A 12,157-nucleotide genomic window follows, 5' to 3' on the forward strand; every position below is an offset into this window, starting at 1 on the left:
TCAGAACAGGCAAATAGCCCAGCTAGACACTGTGTTACTTAATACAAAAGATATCAATAATCCAGCAGGAGATGAGAGCTCTTTCTCGCCCAGGATGCCAAGAGCACAAATTGTGTTCTTGTAAGAGAAAGGCTTAATTTCCATAGAACATTGCAGATTAAAGTACAAGTGGGTGGGTCCACTCTGTTATTCATCAGTCTTCAGTGCTAACAGAAGAGGGTGTGCTGCCTCCTTTGAAGTTTCTTCGAAGGCCCAGGGTGCCCACAGACATTGCAGCAGGGTGGAAAGCAAGATACGAGGGAATGGAGCTTTGAACGCTGAGCACCCACATTCCCCTTCAACCTGGGTTTGTAACACACCAGCCTCATTGCTGCTACGGCTTCCCAAGAGGAGTCAAACCAGAAGGTCTTGGTTTAAACCTGGACACCTGTTTGACCTCTGGACCTTAAAGTAGCAGAGAAGAGGTCCAGCACAACCATGCTGCTGTATCAGTCGTGCCCAAAGTTGAGCAGAGCTTCCTTTCCTGGCTGTGCAGTGAGCTCTGTCAGCAGAGAAATCTAGGATTAAACTTTGGAGCTTGGATTCCTCCCTCCTGAATGGGAAACAGAGCAGAATAATGAGAATAAAAACCAGTTTCCCTCAGCTGAATTTACTGAGGAGAACACTGGAGTATTTCACTCGAACAGAAAACTCCAGGAGTGATTCCTCAGAGGCAGCACATGGCATTTGCAGACAAACTCTGCAGGGTGAGATTGTGCCAGGGGAGGCTTAGATCGGATGTTGAGAAAAATTTCTTCACTGAAAGAGTAGTCAAGCATTGAAACAGGCTGCCCAGGGAAGTGGTGGAATCACCATCCCTGGAAGTGTTGAAACAACATGTAGATTTGGTGCTTAGAGACATGGCTTAGGAGTGAAACTGTCAGTTCTGGGTTAATGGTTGGATGTGATGATCTCAAAGGGCTTTTCCAAACTTAATGATTCTAAGACTCTATGATGGGTGCAAATAACTTCATTCCAAAGCAGAGGGGCCTGGAGCAGCCTCCTCCTGGAGCCGTGGGTCAGGGTGAGCTGTGTTCACTCCAGTGCAGGCAGCTGCCCACCAGGCACCAGTAAAACCACCAGATCAAGCAAAGAGATGCAGTTTCCCAAACAGAAAGCACCAAATCCAGCACTGGGAGACCATGTAAGGCAACATGGGCACCAAGCAGGACAAATGTAGGGAAGGGGCTGGAAGGGGCTGGAAGCAAAGTCCTAGGCTGGAGCTGGGAGCTGGAGCTGAACCACAGCATGTGCACCAGGACTCCTCGCACACACAAGGACGGTGGAGAAATGTGCTCTGCAGACACTGGATCTGGAGCACCATCCCCATATTCCAAGCCCACCAGTTACCATTGAGGGTTTTTGGCTCGTAATCGCGGGCATAACTTACAGGGTGGTTGTTGGGAGGCTTAAAGTACCTATATCAATACTGCAGAGGGTGATTCATGATTATCTGCAGTAATCCAGAAGCTATACAAAAAATTGCTAATAATAGGTCTTCAAAACCGACATTTTAGTCAAGATAAAAAATGATTGGAACAAAATCCAATCATGCTTTGCTAAAACTATAAATGGAAAGGTATAACCCATATTCAGCTCCCCTAAACACCAAGCGAAATGAAAACAGGGGATGTAGCTCAGTCCCATGATCCAAGTCAAGGCAGGGATCCCGCCCTGGGAGAAGTTGATTCTCAAATATGCTGAAAGCAGCTCCCAGTGTACCACAGTGCCACAGGACTGGCTTAAATCCAGGATGATGGAGGGGATTTGGGAAGGGGAAAGCATGAGCATGGATTATATAGCTGCCCTGGCAGCACATGACAGACTCTGCAGAGCTGCCAGAGTCGAGGCTGCAGCAGTGGGATGCGGATGTGGGGCCCGGCAGGGTTCACGGTCCTGCTGCACACCATTTATTTAAGGCTGCCGTGCGATGTGATGCACAGTTGCTAGGTGACCAGAGCCCAGGGATGCACGGATAACACGGGAACGGCTGCGCAGGTCAGCCCTGGTCCAGCTCCTCAGCATCACATCTCCAGGATGGTCTCTGGGATGCATCAGGATGTGCCTCCAGCACAAGGAGTGGGGTAAGCACAGAGCTTGTGCAAGGGGATGCCATACACATGGTCCTGCCCCTCAGGGCGACCTCTCTGCCAGGAGAAGGGAACAGAGCCTTCCCCAGCCCCAGGTCCCAAACCTTCCTCTCCCTTGCAGTTCCCACACTCCTCCTGCCTCCAAATGCCTGCTTACCCTGTTGGGAAATCTCTTCTCACCCTGCCTGACTTGCACTGTTTCATCTGCCTACGGATCGGATAAGCTGATAAAATGTGCTGAATGCACCAAACGGAGCCCGTTCCCTCCATCCGCTCCCCGCCGCCGGCTCATCCAAACCAGCGCCGCTGCGTCCAAGGCCCTGAAAATCTCTCTTGCCATTAACACTGTAACAGAGCACGGCATTTGCAGGGCCAAAGTAAACACAAAATCTGCAGGGATTTTTGTGGTATTGAGGACAACTTAACGACTGGAGCCTGAGGCAGATTTATTGTCACAATTTTCACTGAGGTCTGTAAAATCCAGCGTGTTGCAAGCTGGTCATTAACATTGGCTTTAGGCTTTCACAGTTCTGCCTTGGGGAGTGGCAGAAAACGTTCCTGCATGTTGCTCTGGAGGTAAGAGTGGGATCAGCTGTTTCTCACTGAAAAACCCCGGCCCCATTAGTTTTGGCATAACCAGTCCCTCTTCCACCTTCCCCTCCCTTCTCAAGGGAGAAAATGTTCTCTCCCACCTCCCTCTGGGAGGGCTTCACAGTCCTAGATGGGTGAGGAAAGGCAGGATTTAACCCCATGGCAGCTCCTAGGAGCCTAAAAGAGAAGGAGTCTTTCTTACTTTTTTCCCTACCAAACCATCAGGCATTTCATACCGACCACTTAAATGAAACCAGACTGTTTAGTCCAAGCAATTACTCATAAGCAGCTTCTAATTACTTCTAGTATTTAAAGAGAACAGAGAAGAATCTCCTTGGAGTGTAACTCAGTGAACAAGTTGCAGCTGCCAAAAAAAGCCTGTGTTACCCAGGCACACACCCTCGTTCACATCACCCCATGTCCCTTCCACACAGGCGCCTCCCGAAGCACTTAGGGGGCAATCACTCCTTTGTTCCCTTGTCCTTTTACCAATAACAGCATAAACAACAGATAGAAGTGAGGGGATTTACAAATATACATCCCAATATCCATATGTGCACTCCTGCAACAGCGAGAGGGGTAAAACAAATCCACGCTCTGTGGGAAAATGTTGCTCAGCTCTCCGGCCAGGCAGCCCAACCTTCCCAGGAGGCAGGGCCAGCCCGCACCAGCCACTCTCAGCAGCAGATAAGATCAGAGGCTGGCAGAGCCACCCTCCTGTCTGCTGCACTTCGGGCTCTTCCCATCCCAGCCCAGATGAAGTTACAAGGGAGCTGGCTGGTGCTCCCGGCCGGAGATGCCGTCGAGCCCACACCCGCTGCCCCGGCCTTCTGGGAGAGAGGGAGGATGAGACTCCCACTTGGAAACCTCCCAGAGCACTTCAGTCTTCTCTCTTGGACAGTGCCTCGGGCAGCTGCTCAGAAGCACGGGTTGTCCTTCTAGAAGCAGAATTGCAAAGATCATCCTGCGAGTTCCTGTCCACACCGCACCACGGGCGATGCTACAGTCTCAGAGGGAGAGAGGAGGCAGAAGGGACCACTGTTTCTCCCCAGGGAGGCTTATAAGGATTGGGATCTGCAACAGAGTCCCCATAGGGCCAAAAGACAACCATCAATACATGGCCTAAGACATAGAGATGGCTGCAGCCTGTGAGGCGTGACATATGCAGGGTGACCACACACGGGCACCTTGGGGACATCCCAGGCAGAAAGAACAGGAACAGGAGCATCTTTCCTTGTCAGTGCCACTCTCAGGTGGCACAGATGCTCCTGGAGCATCCTTTCCAGTGCCACCAAGCTGCCTCCATCCCAACCTTGTGTGAGTTTGGGTGGCTCCTCCACCAAGCCATGTCTCTAAGCCCCAGCATGTTTGGAGCACTGGGAGGTGCAGGTTTGGCTGGCCATGAGCTCTCCAAGAGCACAAAAGACAGACATGGAGCTGCTCTCTGTTTTTCCAAAATTACTCAAAAATATGGGTTTCACATTAGACCACCAACAGGGAGCAAGGGCAAGGTTTCTCTCCCTGCCTGCTACAGCAATTTTGGGGAGTTTTTCCCCCTCCTCTTTTGGCAACAAAAATAGTTTGCTGATGCCAGCACCGATGCTAACTAAAGCTAGGTGGAATAAAAAGTCCCCAGCTCCTCAGTACCAGCATCCCATTTCCAGCCAGCCCTCTTTCCCATCCAGGACTTCATCAAGGACTTTCCAAGAGCCTCTGGTTGCCCTCCAAAGTGGATTGCTGTCGTCTGCCAGCCTGGGACACCTTTGGGTTTGTCCAGGGCCACCACAGCACAGGATGGCACTTTGTCACCCTCTTGTGGCTTACACGGGCTGGAAGGCTTGCCGTGGCTTTGAGGTGGCCACATCCAGGACCCCTGGTCCAGGGAAGGCAGGGGAGTGCCTTCAGCATCCTCCTTACTCCAGCATCCGTGCTTTGGCCTTTTGCTCCCAGGGATTAGGGGAGGCTGTCCACCCCTGGAGGACTGGCTCTCCCAGCTCTCCTGCCCCATGAGTCAGGAGTCTCCAATGCAATTTCAAGTTCAAGGAAGAGCTTCCCTCCACCAAGACATCCCTGCTCACCCTACGCTCCTGGCAAGCCATGGAAAGTGCCTGCGAGTCATTCAGATCGGGTTGCTTTAAGGCACTCCCTCCTTCCCGGTTTAGGTGGCTGAAAATCTCCTACCCAATTCCCAACCCACCCAAATCTCAGCTAGGAAATTAAGCTGCACCAGCCTCTGAGACAGAGAGAGATTCATTCAGCTTTATCTGAAAGCCATTTCAAGTATGTCCAGATTCCTAATGAAACTTGGATAAAACCCCAGAGATTAATAACAGTGCAGGGCTTTTTCGGATAATGGTTTTCTTCTGTTTCCAAGAGAAACATATATATATGTGCTTTGGTGGAATCTCTGCACACATTTTTTTGGCAGAAAAGCCAAAATAAATCCTTGTACTGCAACAACCCTCAAGCAAGATAAGGCAAAAATCTGTTTGTGATTCTTGCGTATTGCTGTCATACACAGATAAATGGGCATCTCTGGCCATGATACCCCCTCAGCAGGGCTTGGAGAACAGGGACTAATGTTGCTGCAGAAGCCCATCTTGGCTGTCCCCATCAGTGCAGGACCAAATCTGATCCCCCCACATGTTACTTTTTCACAAGCACATGTGTACATGTTGCTCCTGCCTTAAAGCTGAGTTTTTTCTGGTACATCGAAGTTATATCAATCTGGAGAATGTACTTGGAGCTAGCATGGGGTTGTGTCCCACTTGAGCAGAGGCAAAGTGCTTCACAGTTCACCTGGGAAGCCCAGGGGCAGATGGGTTTGGGTACCAGGAGCACAAGCTTTCCATCCTGCCCACCTCCTTGTCTGGCAGGGAACATGCAGAGCTTGTGCTGACAGAGAGCAGAGGTCGTGCTGGGTGACCCGCCAACCCTTCTGTGGCTGCCTGTCCTGGGCAGAGTCAGAGGGTTTGGCTGCAACCAGTCAGGCTGGCTCAGCACTCACACTTTTAGAGGATGAGGATGCTGTGAGCAGGACCATTGCCCTGGCCACCCCTGGCTGCTCATGGCACAAGCATCAGGAAGGGCTGGCAACGCTGTGACACGAGGCACGGCTCATGCTGGATGTGCTCACACAGGTCTCCCCTACCTTCAGACTGAGCCCTGCCAGAGCAGGGTAGACCCTTGCAGGGTGTCATGTCCCTTGTGGGGTCTCCCATCCCTTGTGGGGTCTCCCCTCAACCCACAGCCACTTGGTCAATGAGTGCAGGTCCCAGGGAAGCCGGGTTCTTCTCAACTCTCCTTCTCCTGAGGCAAAACTCCTAAGGAAGGGGCCCTCCGTGACTGCCCAGAGCACTAATGCATCTGGCATCTGTCCACTCCACTCCCTTAACCACTGTGGCTTTTTCCATCTTCATAAGCAGGGAAAGCAATCAGCGTAATGAACGTCTCTGAAGCTCTCACCACGGCACTCAGGATGTGCTAAACGAAATAAACACACATCAAGAGCCCATTAATGGCACTCTCTCGTGCCCAGCAGCCACACTGAGGCACAAGGGGACCAGGAAGGGATGCTAATGAACAAAGCAGAAACCCTCAGAAAGAGAAGCCTAAATTCTTACCTTTTTTTCTCTCTTTTTTACCCTGTTTTCAGATTGTTGCATCCCCACTGCTGGCACATGGCTGTGCCCACACCAGGATGATGCCACAGGGAGGGTGGGGGGACATGCTGCTGCACAGTGATGTTCCTCACAGTGATCCTCCCCTGGGTGACCCATCCTGCTGAGCTTTCCCAGCAAGCTTTCTTCTCTTTCCCAGCCTCCCAGACTCTACACAGCAGGGAATTCAGAGCAAACCACAGATGGTGATTATGGCCAGGGACTGTGGGGCTGAGGCCGCCAGGCTGGGGGGACAAGTGCTGCTGGTCTGGTGGGAGCACAAGCAAGAGCCAGCCATCCTGAGGCGAAGTAATAGGATACAGCCACAGCAGTGCGGCAGCTCACTGCTGAAAAATAAGGGGGTTTTTATCCTTTCTCAGTCTCATATTGTGGCTCTTCACCAGGAGTAAGAGTTTTGCTCTGGTCAGAATGGAGCTGAGGAAGCTCAGGATGCTGGAAGGACACAAACCACAGCACAGGTCCACAGCATGACCCCAGCACGAGCAGCCCCTTCCTCCCCCTGCTGCCTCCTTCCCCTCCTTTTCCTGCTGCACACCTTTGGACTCCAGTTAGAGCAGCAAAGGATGCCTGATGGGAGAAAAATAATAACCCAGATCCCTGGCTTCATGAAGGCAAACACAGCCCCTTCCCTCTCCTCCCAGGTAGAGCTGCTGAGTCCTGGATCAACACAGCAGAGCTGTTGAGGCTGTTGGTGTTGGCCGTGCTGCACGCAAGGCTGCCAGGCCTTTTAACAGGGATAGGCTTACAAAGGAGAGCAAGAGCCTGCGGGAAAGCAGGGCTGGGCTGGGGGCTGATTAATAATAACAGCCCTTCTGCTCTCTGCATTGATGTATATTGGATCTACTCCCCCAAAAAAAGAGAAATTAAATGGTTTAATGCTACTTGATGTTCAGTGCCAGCGCTGAATAACTGCCACGCCAGCAGACACACAGGCAGTGAGACACAGCCAGAGAGACACTTCCAATCGAGGTTGTTAAGCATATTGCAACGAAATGTTAATGTCAGGTCTTCTGCTCGTTGGAGTTCTCAAATCTGTTCTTTCAGCTACCAAATTTAAAAGGCTGCTTTATATTCCGCAAGCTTAGAAGTAACTTTTTTCCCTCCAATTAATTAGTTTGAAACTAAAAGGGCTAGGTCACTCTGAGTTCCAGTGATGGAGCTGTTGGGATATGTGTATATATATATTTTTAATATTTTTCTTTTCACTTCTGAGCTGCTCCTTCTCATCTGGCAGCAAGCTGCCAGAGAGTGAGTCAATATTATTCGATGCCTGCCTCATAGCTTAGGGGAAATGATCTGATCACCCCAAGCAAAGCTTCGACAGCAAGCGGCCACATCACAGACCTCAGCTTTGGCTCTGTGGGTCCATCCTGGCTGTGGGGCCAAGGAGGAGGCAGGTGTGGAAACACAGCTTTCCAGAGGGGCCAAGGGCTAAGCTGGAGATGCTGGGGAAGGCTGTGATTCACCAGGTCAGGCTCCCTCGATCTCATTCTTCCACCTTGTGCAAAAATCCTATGAACATAACATGAGAACTGAGTATCATTTATCACCCCTGAAGTCCCCAAAGGCAATGTGGAGCAGATATTTCAAAACTAAATGCTGGTTTCACCACTGGTAAAGTGTCATGGACTTGGTTTGGCCTCCAGAAATGCAGCTGGTGACATTAATGAATGTGACTTGGACACCCAGGTCTGGGAGGGCACCTGCCACCAGGCTGGTGGGGATGCCTGAACAATCCTCAGTGTACTTGCAAGGCTGGAGGCAGAGAGCTGCCCAAGCGAGGCTGAGCAGCAGCAGGGCCGTGTACACAAAACAATCCCATGATTCATCCGAGATTGCCATAACCCATCGCATTTCATCAGGATGCTGTGGCATTTAAAATGGCATTTCCTCCCATCTGCTGTGCATTAGCAGACAAAGAAAAAGGAGGAGGGGGGAGAGAACAGCAAAACAAAGGGGGGGAGAATAAAACGGGATTCCTGAGTCAGACTGTTCCCAAAGCAGCTCCTTGTTCTTGCAAAGCATGAGCCCACCGGCTGGGCAGAGGACAGCGGCACTGGCCATGGACAATTTTGCCCTTGGCGCTTCCCGGCTGCAGCCCAGGACATTGCCCAGACGTGGTGAAATCTGCTGTGACTCAAATCCCTGCCGAGCAGCACCTGGCAACCCCCTCCACACTGAGAGCTGCCCAACCAGGGGCCCCACTGAGCAAATCCCCCCAGGCTAATTTCGTCATTTCCTCTGCTTCTCCATTCCTTCTCAGATTTTCCTTTGCTTCCTACCTCCCTTCCCTGACTCATCTTCCCTTGGAAATAAGAACCCCTTTCTCTATCCCTTCACTGCTCCCCCTGTTCCTCTCTCTGCCCCTGCTCCTACCTTCTCTCCTCACTGTCCTTTAACACCTTTCATCTCTATCTACCTATTGCACCTTGTCCTGCCTCATCTCCACCTCCTCCATATTCCTTCCTCTGCTCAGTCCAGGTGGGACCTCCAGGGCTCTTTCCAGGAGGCAGGGGGCTTGAAGCTCTTTTGACGGGACACTCATAGCAGGGAAATTCAGCTCAGTTTCTGAACTGGGCCATGAAGATCATTCTTCTAAACATGGCTTGCACTTTCAGCCAACGCTCTGACCCATGAGACACATCAGAGTTACTTGTTGGGGGTCCCAAGGCTCCTGTCCCTGGCCACCCTTCCCACCCTCCTCTGGAGCTGAGGCAGAAGGAGCATCATGCCTGCGCCTCACACTCTGGATGGAATCAGCAGCCATGAAACATATCAGGCGAGGAGCTGCCGCAGCTCAGGAGCAGCCAGAGCACCTTTCCTCTTGTCCCTGCTCCACCATCATGGTGTAAACACCAGCAGGCAGAGGCAGAAACCTCCTTGGGCAAACAGCCTGGGACCTTCCCACATCTAGACCCCACACGTGCTATGTACCACCCTGCCCCATGATCCCTATGGATCACAGAGTCCCTTCATTCTGAGAGCCCTCAAGAGGCACCAACAACCCCATGTGCCCCAAAGAAAAAGGCCAGACAGTGACCGGAGACGTGTCCCACGCTGCTACAACACATGATGTGCCAGGGTGGACAAACACATTAAACTGAAGCTTGGAGAGCAGCAATGTGTCCCTGCAAGCCCAAGGGTCCTGCAGACGTGCCTGGGGCTGTCAGCTCCCGTTGGGAAAAACACAGGAAGGACAGTGCTCCCCAGCCTGCAGGCACACTGCCTGACCCCAGGCTTGGCTGGGACACAAGCAGTCATTCAGAATGGAATAGGTGTGGACAAGTTTGACCCCAAGCAATAACCAGGGAGCCTGTGAAAGTGGCAGAGAGCAAAGACCTCAGCTCAAAGGCTGAGGGCAGGGAAGGGCTGTGTGGTTATTAGCAGACGGAGCTGAGCTGGCTCCTCAATTACAGCTGTTTTATCCCCTGTCTGGACTTCCAACAGCTTCCTCCGATCTCTTCGTGACTCAGTGTCTTGGCATGGAGAACACATACCCAAGAGGTTGGCTTTTGAAATCCACCAGGGACATTTCACCTTCCTAAAATAAAGAGTGGGCAGAATATTTTCAACCTCCTTCCAAAAAATGCGCACACAAAAAAAAATACCACTCCTTAATAAGCGCATGTTGTTGGGTCTCAGCTGGTTTTTGGCTGGGGTAGATTTTCCTGGTTATAATCATGCAGCTGTTTGCTGACTGAATAGCTGTATTTATTTTTTGACATGTTTACTAACCACCTCAAATACCTTCTCTACCTGTAATTGTGGTGCAGCATACATATTATTTTTTTTCAGATTTCTTCATTCAAGTGGGTTGTGTTATTCCCAGGCCCTGCGCTGTGGTTTGTGGAGTGTACCCTCATGGTTTGAGGGCATGAAGCTTTGGACTCAGGTGACCCTGAACTACGGCGGACCAGTGAAAAGACACTTGGTGGGGGTAGGGGGGAAATGGAGTCAATTTTTCAAGCCATTTGTGCATGGGTGCTCAGAGCTTTAACATCCTCCGTTTGCCTTTCTCAAGCAGTCTCTCCCAAAAGCGTTTTCTCCCATCTGCGCCCATCTATCTTCCCCCCTTCCATGCTTTATTGAAGTTGGTCAAAGCCAAACCCTTTATGCTTTCTAGTGCATGTGTGCCCTTAGCCATGGGAGAAGAGGGGAGGCCTGAAAATGCAGCAGAGCAGGGGCTTGTTGCATTCCTGGCATCCAAATGCTGGAGGAAAATAATGCAGTTGCTTTCCCTAGGCACCCTGTAAAGAATCACTCCTTGGCACAGAGATCAGAGGGCTCTGGAAAAGCTGGGCTGGCTGAACACCTCCAACCCCGCCCTGCAGGACTGTGCTCCCCTCGCCTGTCTGTACCTGACCTAAGGGTCTCTCTGCATTGTCCCACCCCTGCAGGTTAGCAGGACGTGCTCCCCTCCTTTGTGGCTCTGCTGGCATCTTGATGATTTGCCAATCTAGCCATCTGCCACCTTCCCAGTGCTAAATGTCCCATCCACCCTCCCCCCAGACCTCTCCAAACAGCGCTTTTGCAATTCCCTGCACCACACAAGCCTCCACTAATAGTTTGACATTTGTTTCAAGATGTTTGGAGAGCTTTGCTGCCCAGGAGAGACCCTGAGCCTGGGGCAGCAGCTCCTCTAATCACCAGGCTGCTGGTAGGAGCTGGATTAGTGTTCAGATTTGAGGGGTTTTGTTTAAATAAACAAAGCAAACTGAGAAATTCCTGGAGGTATAAAGCCATTCCAGACCATGTCAAAGTAGGTCCAAAGCTGTTCATCCAGATCCCTGCAGCAGAGAGAGCCCTTTCTGGACTCTGGGGGCTCAATCTCCACCCAAACTCACTTTCAGAGGCCATGAACAGCATCCCCAGGCTGCCTCTGTCCACTCAGCCCCGTCCACAGCCTCCCCAGGGGACACCCTTCTCTGCTCTCTGCCCTGGGATGCTTCCATCTGGCTTTTTCTCTCCAGGTAGGAGAACCAGGCCCCCAACCAGGCCACCAGCTGAGACTTGTGCCTCAGGTCACCTCAGAGCAGCCACAGTGGTGCTGGGACACCATCATGGCCCAGCCACCCCATCGTGGTGTGTGCTGTGGCCACATTTACATGAGGCTGCAGTGACCACTTGGGCAGAGGGAGATCAGACCCAGAAAGGGCTGTCCAGGTCTGCGATTCATTTACAGGAGCTGTAAAACTGCCACCTGGACTTTACAGCCTTGGACGATGCTGGTGTCAAAGACGTTTGGTGCAAGAGCCAGCTGGAGCCAGGCCAGTTTTATATTTAATCCTGCCTATGAATACAAATAAAGGGTCTGTATTTTGAATGAGCGACAGGCGCACCACGGACATTATTAAACCTTCCAAAAATAAACCCCTGCCAAAGTGATGGGAGCCAGATTTTTCCTGGAAAGTATCAGCGCGGGGGGGGGGGTGGTAGTGGGGCAGCCCCTCTGTCACAGGCCCCTCTCCAACAGCTGCTCTGCATCAGGAGCAGCTTCTTCCCTCTGGCCCTTTGCTTGTTTAAGCCCCAAAAATGCCAGAGCGGCTCCTACAAACAGCTCAAAGTCCACTCAGCACGAAATCAGCTCTGAGGACTCGGCTCCGGAGCGCTGTGGATGAATCTTACGGAAAACTGTTCTGAAATATATAGAATTACATATGGTGTTGCTGAAACGACCCCCGCTGTGCCACCCTCGCTGGTGGGCGGCTCATCCTCCCCCTCCCCGCCGCTCGCTGCTCCCCCCCGTCTCCTGCCCCC

Source organism: Corvus brachyrhynchos, unplaced genomic scaffold (assembly GCF_000691975.1).
Source record: "Corvus brachyrhynchos isolate BGI_N302 unplaced genomic scaffold, ASM69197v1 scaffold21, whole genome shotgun sequence".
In the NCBI taxonomy this organism is placed as follows: domain Eukaryota; kingdom Metazoa; phylum Chordata; class Aves; order Passeriformes; family Corvidae; genus Corvus; species Corvus brachyrhynchos.